General features: G+C 34.9%; 1 long non-coding RNA gene across 2 annotated transcripts in view; it reads right to left on the reverse strand.

Moving 5' to 3' along the window:
• The window catches only part of LOC137856123 (uncharacterized), a 56,320-nt gene extending 48,822 nt beyond the window's left edge, over positions 1-7,498 (reverse strand). For both annotated transcript variants that reach the window (XR_011096211.1, XR_011096212.1), the window contains exon 1: positions 7,276-7,498. This is a non-coding gene — a long non-coding RNA (uncharacterized lncRNA). The remainder of the gene's footprint in view (positions 1-7,275) is intronic.
• Between the last annotated feature and the right edge of the window lie 1,553 nt (positions 7,499-9,051).

Raw genomic sequence — 9,051 nt, forward strand, 5'->3', positions numbered from 1 at the left:
CTATGGCAACTTGAAAGTTGGTTATTACAGATGGCTTTCTGACCTGTTTATTATAGGCTTTCACTAGCTGTTACTCTGTTATTTTTCTGTTCTCAGAGATTCCCAAAAGAATAGAAGTTCACAACAAAACAGTATGTTAAGTCAGCAGTGAATAGGTTTCAGCATCACCTATTTCCAGACGACCAAGATGAATTTAACTAGTTTTATGTATTTTTTTAAATTATTGTTGTTTTGAGAAAATACATGACTGCAATTTTATTCTCATGTTAAAAATAAAATAGATGATGAAGTGAATTGAACACTAAAATGAAATTCAATCTTTTATATTTTTACACCTGTACCAGCTGCTGTCATCCTCCCATAAAAATATTAAATGTGTGTGAATATCGCTCTGTAGCTGAAAAAAACTGTGCTAAGGAGTTAGAGTTTTCTGGATGAAAGAGGAAGCTGGGACAAAATTTGTTTACTTCTGAATTATTTATTCAGAAGCATATTAAAGCATAAGAAAATATTAGTCTTCTGGGTCCTAAAGACTGTGTACAATTAAAAGAAAGGATACCTTCCAAAGAAGGTTCTAGGAAAAAAGAACAAGGAAAAAGAAGGTAATTGAATTGAAGATTGTCCATATTCTCTTGGTTATTTTATATTGGTGCCTAACACAAAATTTTAGCAAAAACTAGATATATAAAGTTTGTAACTCTGTGAAATGGGGCTTAAGTGCCTTTTTTTTTTTTTTTTTTTTTTTTTTTTTTTTAATTGCCTCTTCTTTTAGAAAATTTAGTTGACTGGGTTGAGGTTGGGGATACATGTCACTTTCAGGATGAGCTATGCTATACACCATGAGAGAGCATCAGTAGTGTCCACTGCCTTAAGAAAGGATTGTACAGATCTTCTGCTTCTTGTAACCACTCATTCCACAGAAGATGAAATTTAGTCTTCCTTTTTTTAACTAACAAGTACTCTTATTACGTGCTTAACAACTGCATTTTTATAAAGGTATTCCCTCCTAATATGCCCTTTCCCCTAGAGCTGTTCACTCCACACTTTGGATAAATTCTAGTATTACAGGTTACTGAAAAGCCATAATTTTAAGATTCAGTGATTCACCTGTTGTGCTCTTTATTATTCCTAGACCAGTGGATCTGATGTATAGAAAACTAAAACAGTTCATTACTTAAACATTTTGAAAACCTTATTTGAAGTAGCCTATTAAGGAATTTGTAGCTTTCTAAGGAAGCAATGTTTTGTTTTTTTTTATGCAAAGCCAATTGTAAAGTTTTTGCTCTAAGTAAAGCCTTGCCTCTTTGAGCCTCATTGATTTCATGGCTCCTTGCAATTTCACACGCACTTCACTTAGTTATAGAAAATAAGCAAACAAGAATGTGCTTGGCTGAATGTATCTATCTGAAGGAAACACATGGGACATCATCAACACAAATACATTACCTGCTTCCTCTAGTAACATGTGCGAAAAAATACAAACAGCAGGAAGACATCTTTTTCTTAGTAAAGAACAGCATGTGCTCCAAACAGCAATTGCACACAATCCAATTTAACAGCCTTGTAGTAAAAAGAATCAGCGCTGAAGGGAAAATTAAAAACAAACAAATAAAAAGAAACCTGACCATTTTTGCTTCCTGACTAGAAGTCAAAGCCCAAACTATTTGAACTCATGTCACTGCTTACAATTCACAGAGCAAAATTACTTAGAAGTCACAGGAAGAGGAGTACAGAATTCAGTTTCCTCAGTGCTCAGGCTTGAACAAGCCATATGAGTTAACAGAAGGGTCTGTTGTGATCAACAGAAAAATGGAAGTTTGTCAAATCATAGCTAAATCAAAACATTTGAGCAGCAGGTTCTAGTCAAGGTTAATTTTAAAACTGCCTGTACTGCTCTCAGTGTAGCTTCTTTTTTGTTACATTCAAGATTTCAATCTTGGCTCAGATTTTGCTAGTTCTTGAAGTACGTGGATTTTATAAATAGCTGTTCTTTCTCTGGTAATGAGCTCCCTATGTTTAATCATCTGCACTGTACCAGAACTTATGTATGAAAACTGACAAATTACGCCTGGTCAATTTGCTGAGTTCTTCCCTCAGCTGTTGCCATCCTGGTACACAATATTTCTGTAAATACATTGAAATATGATAGATATTGAAACAAAATTACTCAGTGATCATAAAAATACAGTTTGTGAAAATGTGGCATTTTAATTATGTACTTATGATACTTCTGTCCTAGCTAAGCCTGGCACGAAAAATATTTTATTGAACCATATATCAACACTGGGCAAGTGAATTTTTATTCCAGTTTCAAATTCTTTGGGGCCATATTTTATTTTTATAGTATATTAAACAACAGCAATTTATCATGCCTATTTCATAGGTAAGCCCAGACCCAACCTGCAGGATGCTTAAACTGTTTACTAGCACCTCAACCTAGAGGATTCACTTCCAGAATGAATCTACAGAGTGAAGCTACTACACTTCCAAAATTGTAGTAGCTTGTTTGTACCAACACAACCTCAACTAAGGAAAAAAGAGACATGCAGTTTTCATATCCTCTCCTAATTATTGACACCTACTTGCTTTTTGTGGAAGCTGAAACTAATATAATTAAACTTATTTAAATTAATTTTAAAGTTACTTGATTAATCAAGAATCTCATAGGTGATACCTTATTTCAAAGAAGAGATCTAACACCCTTGTAGATGTTCTAGAAAAAGTATAAGACATCCATGTACTTCTTGAATTTAAGTATGGATTCTTCTTCGAAATGAAGCATGGCTGGAGCTGCTCCTTTGACTAAGAATAAACTGAAAAATTTCTGGCCCACTAACATTTCTTCTCATAGCAAGAGTTTAATTCCTTGCTTCTGTCTTGAGATTGCCTAACATGGATTCAGATGCACTATTACCTCTTCTGAGCCCTACAAATTTGTAGAGAATTGCATGTATCCAACTTTGCCAAACAGCCATCTCTTGGAAAAAGTGTTAAGGTTTTTGTAATTATTCTTTTCTTTCCAGATTTTCCCTTGAGAAGACAGGTATACTACAACAGTGGCAAATATGGGAAGCTTTTCTTTTGCATCACTTTTCTTTAGAGAAAGTCCACTAAATCTTGCTAACAAATCCCATCAAAATTCCATCAACAACTACATTACACCTTAAGGACAAGCAATCCTTCCTATACTCCTTATTCAGGAACCTGATCCATTATCCCAGCCTCTCTATTACATCATAAACTCAATTCAGGTAATGCAATGACTTCTTCCAGTAAAGAAAGAGTTGTTCTCAAGGCCACTTGAAAACAGAGATTTTTATTTTATTTTTAAAGCTACCTTTCTCTATTTTAAGTCCACTGGGAAAGTTAGGAGCACTTGCATTACCATGAAATTTCAATCCTGTAAAGAAAAACTTCACTGCTTCTCTATTAATCCCTTTAATTTTTCACACCTGACCAGCTCTAAGCCTGGATTTATAAATAGCACAACATTCTATGATTCTATTACATAAAAAATACACCTTTTTCCTTATATGTTTTAAGATGAAATTGTAATAATGGTTTTGCATTTTCTAGGTAATTTTTGTGCGTCTTTATTCCTTTTTTTTTTGTACGTGTGTCAAATGCCAAACTGGCACAATTCAGAAGAATTAGACCAGCAGAAGAACATATCTGGAACCTCCTCCTTCATTAGCATCATCACTTCACACCGTGTTTTATTTATATACTTGTAAACTACAACATTTGGATCTGCATGGTCACAGATTTCCACAGTTTGCTCCCATTACTACCCTCTGTAGACCCTTCAAGCACATTATTTTAGTTTGTTCTGCCCCCAAAACACTTTAAGCCGTGGTTCCTATCTATTCATAGTCACTGGCTACAGCTACCATCCTGCCCACATCGGAGCAGGAGCCTGCTCTGGGATGTGCTGGAGTAAGCAAGGACTAAATTAAGACAGGGTTTGAGAGCAGACACTCTGGATTTTTCAGAGGAATTCTGTACTACATAAGCTAGGGAAGGTTGCATTTAAAAATATCCTAGAAGACAGTGTTCCTGGAAAGGCTATTCTATTATATTAAATAAATTTGGAAAAAAAATACTTTTCTTCACCTCTTGAGATAGAAGTGAGACCTTGATGTGAAATTGCATGAATTTATATACCTACTTACATTCAAGCCTTCCTTTAAATAATTGCTCTTTTCAATGGTACAATTCTTGCTTCCATCATCTAACTTACCAAGAAAGATCTCATCAAAACCAATGCTAAACTTCTTTATCAAAATTGCAATGAAGAAGTTCATCATGTTCCAGGGACACACTTTGCACTACCATTTATCCTCATTTACTTCCTGCTTCTGCTATTGGTGAAAGAACAGGGTCAAAATTTATGATCCTGAATACAGAGCAGCAATGAAAGTATCCCACAACAGAAAATAGATCACTGGTGGTTATCCCTGAAAAGAAACAAAATGTAATAAAATCTGCATTTCAACTAGTATAGACAAATTAAATGCTACAACTACATAAAAGACTATTTCAAATGAAGGTAGGACACTTGGCACAGCCTTAACTCATAGCTCTCTTTCAGTAAATTTAATTCACTGAGCTGAGATTGTGAATACACATCCCTTTTAGGATAAGCTATGGTACACACCATGAGAGAGCATCAATAGTCTCCACTGCTTTAAGAGGGGGGTTGTACAGATCTGCCTCTCATAGGCAGGCTATCGGCCTGCCCACATGGGAGTAGGAGCCGACTCCAGGATGTGCTGGAATGAGCAAGGACTGTCCTTGCTTTGCAGTTTGAAAGAGATTGAAGAAAAACCTGCAGAATTATCTAGAATTCTCCACATGACTTTCCTATCCTTCTTATCCCTCCCCTCTAATAAACATAGCCCTGTGGTGTAATTTGGATGTTCTAAAACATTCTACATCAGGCTTTCCTTCTCTTTCTTTAAAATCAGGTTCTATAATGTTTTCCTCAGTATTTTTGATGAAACTATGACTATAGAGTTCAAAAAGAGACATTAAGAAACTCAAGCAAATGAACAGATACATTATCCCTGAAATGCATAGTTCATGCAGTACTTTTGACTGTGACATGTTTTTCAGTTTCACAGACCTTGATTATACCTATAGTCACCATCAGTTAAATAAGAAACTCTAAGACTACTGCTGCTAAAACTGAGCTATATGGACATTCCAACTAGAAAACATTCTGTAGGAAGGCAAGATAAAAAGACAAAAAGATTCTGTACATACCAGTATCAGATAAACTGAACAGAGATTTATTAAGCTAAGTCTTGCAAGTTTTCCACAAGATTTCTGAACTTATCAGACCATTCCACTTATTCTGCAAGTGTACAGTTTTATGAAAATGTTGCTCCAAAAAGCAAAATTCATATTACACTGCTACCACTCCATCTTCACCCCCCACGCAAACACACACACACACACACACAAAAAAAATCTATACCATTACTATTCATTTAAAGCCTTTGGGTTTAAACAGTCTAACCAAGAGGGTTGTCTTGCCCTGGGAAGCAAGCATTGTCACATTGTGTTGTGTTGCCAAACAAAAATAATCTGTGTGCCTCTAACTCATCAATAATTTTACCTTACTACTCTATGCAGTATAGTATAGTATAAAATATTTAGTATGGACGATAAACTTCAGATATGCTTGTGCCACTACACTCACTCCAATATCCAATTCCTTGTCCAAACTCTTGAAAAATAAATCATCTGCCCAATAAAACAAGGCTATTTGAAGGACTAACATACAACCCCATGCCAGTCACTAGTAAAAGAGCTCTGGGCATTAACGCGTGCCTCCTGTTCCAGTAGCTAAAACACATCCATGTGAAGAGCAGCGTGAGAACATTGCTGAATAACACTGTGTGGAATTATGCAATTTCCTTCATGTATTTGTGGTAAACTTTATAATAATAATAATAATACATTCATGGAAATAAGCAAAGTGTTGTTTTAAGCTGAAAATAATAAGGTGCTAAACTATATAAAATATGATATAGATGCATATTCACAGTTAACTGCAATAAAAAATACATTTTCTGTTTTTTCATCCAAGACTTCAATAAACAGGCATTTTTGGTACTGAAAATGTACATTACACACAATCTTCCAAGGCTACAAGTTCTACAATGAAATTTCTGACAAAATAGGTCATGGTACATTATAAAAGTAGGATCATAAAGGCTTTAGCAGACAATAATTATCAGAGCTATCAGGTGTTGCCATTCTACAATATTTCAATTTTCCCAGACTGATATTTTAACAGTAGCTTGAAAGATGAAAAGAAGAAATTACTAAGATGACAGCTCAATTGTGCAGCGAAACTAAGTCATATGAAATACAGACATCCAATGAAGAACCTCTTCTTATTGCCGAGTTTTTGCCTTTGTAATCTTAACATATGGTCTTCCCTGGTGCCAAGAAACTGTCAATAAAAAGCTTTCGTTCTTGAAACGCACCGTTGTTCTTCCCAAACCTTAGCAACTGTCCATCCATTCATGGATGAAGTGAAGATGAGGAAAGACTGAGTATGGAAGAACTCATTATTGCCTGAGTTCAGGCAATAACAAAAAAGTCTGATGCTAACTTGTAACATGTAGATAGGGGAGTACATTGGAAGTAAGTCTGCATTATCAACCTGCAGTTAAAAATCAACTACAATTTCAGGAAACTCTGTTAATATTAGTTCAAAACTGCTGAACTCTATCCCTAATGACAAAACCACCAGAAATTGTAAAAAAACATCTCCCCTTTTCTACTGTTTATTTCAGATCATATCCCTTGAATTAAGTACCAGCTGATGCAGCAGTTTTCTGCAACAGTAAAAGATAGAATTTTTTTAAAATTGGATTTATTGGGATGAGCAAGTTCTATTAAGTAGCTAGATTAAATACAGGATATAAAATTTTCTTGCCAGATTTTGCTGAGAAATTCAGAATCAGACCAGAGAGCTGTACTAGTACTGCCACATGCAAAGCTGAAGAAGAGCCACACAACATTTCTCAGTTCTCCATAATTAAATTAAAGAAGGTAAGCCATATATTTGATTAAAAAAAAGACCCATAACAATCTTTTATCATCTGCACAGGAAGAGAATAGTGAGAATAGTCTAATCAGGATATCCATGGCAAGATCACAATTTTAACTTCTGTTCTCTCCGATTAAAAAATCAACTTGAGAAGACCCAGATCACAACTAATATATAAAATACCTTTTAAGCAAGCTTTTATTACTTACATATACAGTACCCTTGCCTGGATTCAGCTGACACACGGAGTTCTGAGTTTACCCATTCTTCTGGTTTCAACCAGCCCATAGAGTTTACCAGATCTCTGGAGAGTCCTTTTTGTGCTTCTTTTCTGCACACACATTTTTGTCTCTTCAACCTTCTGCTTCATGTTAATTATTTCTTCCTTCATACATATAGATAATTGTGACAGCAGGCCTGTTTATGTGGAGATGATAATCTGCAGGCCAAAAAAAAAATGGGAAAAAAATATTGGACTACAAAGAGGAGACACAAGTTCAAGGTAATTTGACACAGATAAGCGTTGACAGTACTGAGTTCTTTATTACTTGACATTTTTGTAACAAAATCAGATATTTTTAATAGCTGAATCATAGCTCAGTCAAAAGTGTGAAAATTCTTTGAAAAATTGTTCTTTTTGTGATAGCATAAATCATAGCAGAAGATAAGAATAAGCATTCTAAGTTTTAAAGCACCTTAATTTAATCATGCAACCTGCAACCTTAATTCTCTCTTCAAAAAATGGATGATTTACACAATTCTAAAAACAAACAAACAAACAAAAACCCACAGACTTTATAGCTACAGATGCGTATTTATATTATTTTAAAATGTAACTGTCAGGACTCCAATGGAGTGGTCTCAAGAAACTGCTCTGTTTGCTTCCCATAGACTAATTATTTCTGCATCCCTTTCTTACTGGTGAGGTTATAGTGATTTTCTTCTGTGGGTACAAGGTAAGCACCCCCAGTAATGGATGTGTTTTAATTATGACTAGGAACATTAAGTTCAAATTTAAGACAATCCACTTAGCTTACTATAATAAATTCCTTGATTACTACAAATACTGAGGGTGCCTTATACTTTCTTTTATTATTATTTAAAACAGCTAGATAACGCTAAAATAAATACTGTTTTGTTATCTAAAATCTCAGGTGACATGGCTATAGCCATACTAATGTTTTTCTGTACATAATAGAAGTTAGTATTTAAATCAACCTGTTTCTTCGGTTTGGGAATTTCTATATGATGATAGCCCAGCTGTGAGATGGTAAATGCCTGAAAGCTTCAGACTTAGTTTTGATGTTTCCAATAGTTATTTCAATTTACACCAAAGAAATTAAGAAGCCAATTGAAAATCTTAAAAGAGAAAAAACTACATATATTAATCTTAAATGGCTTTATACCAGGCCTGTAATTTAGCTATGTGCTGAGGCTCTCAGGAGTGTGCCCTTTTAAAGAAGCTTCTCATTTTAGTTTCATACGGATCAGAGTCCTCACAAATGCATGACACTGTGAATCACTTCAGCTTTGGTTAACCACTTTAAATAACCACGGTTTTTCTTTCATGAGAATTCAGGCTAAAGATATGGTCATCTCTATTGCTGATCATAACTGCAAGTTCCTAAAAGACAAAATCTCCAGCAGCTGAAATTATTTCACTATGAATTTAGCTTTAGCTATTTTTTGTGTGGATGCATGTATGTATGCAGTTAAGATTCTTCCTGAAAACACTTTGTATTTGTAAGTAACTAATTTATGTTCAGACTACAGTTCAGAAAGGGCTTACAAAGAACAAGGCGTTCTCTGGTGAGCACCATGGATAATCTTCAAGGGAACACCTCTGGGGATGGACTCACTCTCTCACAAACCTTTATTTTACTATCAAAATATCTTTCAAGAGCACATGATAACCCTGCACCATTCCTGGTCACACTGCCAATGTAGCTGCTGATATGCACCGATTTTGAAAACCTGGATCAGGA

The sequence above is a fragment of the Anas acuta genome, chromosome 4 (genome assembly GCF_963932015.1).
Source record: "Anas acuta chromosome 4, bAnaAcu1.1, whole genome shotgun sequence".
Classification (NCBI taxonomy): domain Eukaryota; kingdom Metazoa; phylum Chordata; class Aves; order Anseriformes; family Anatidae; genus Anas; species Anas acuta.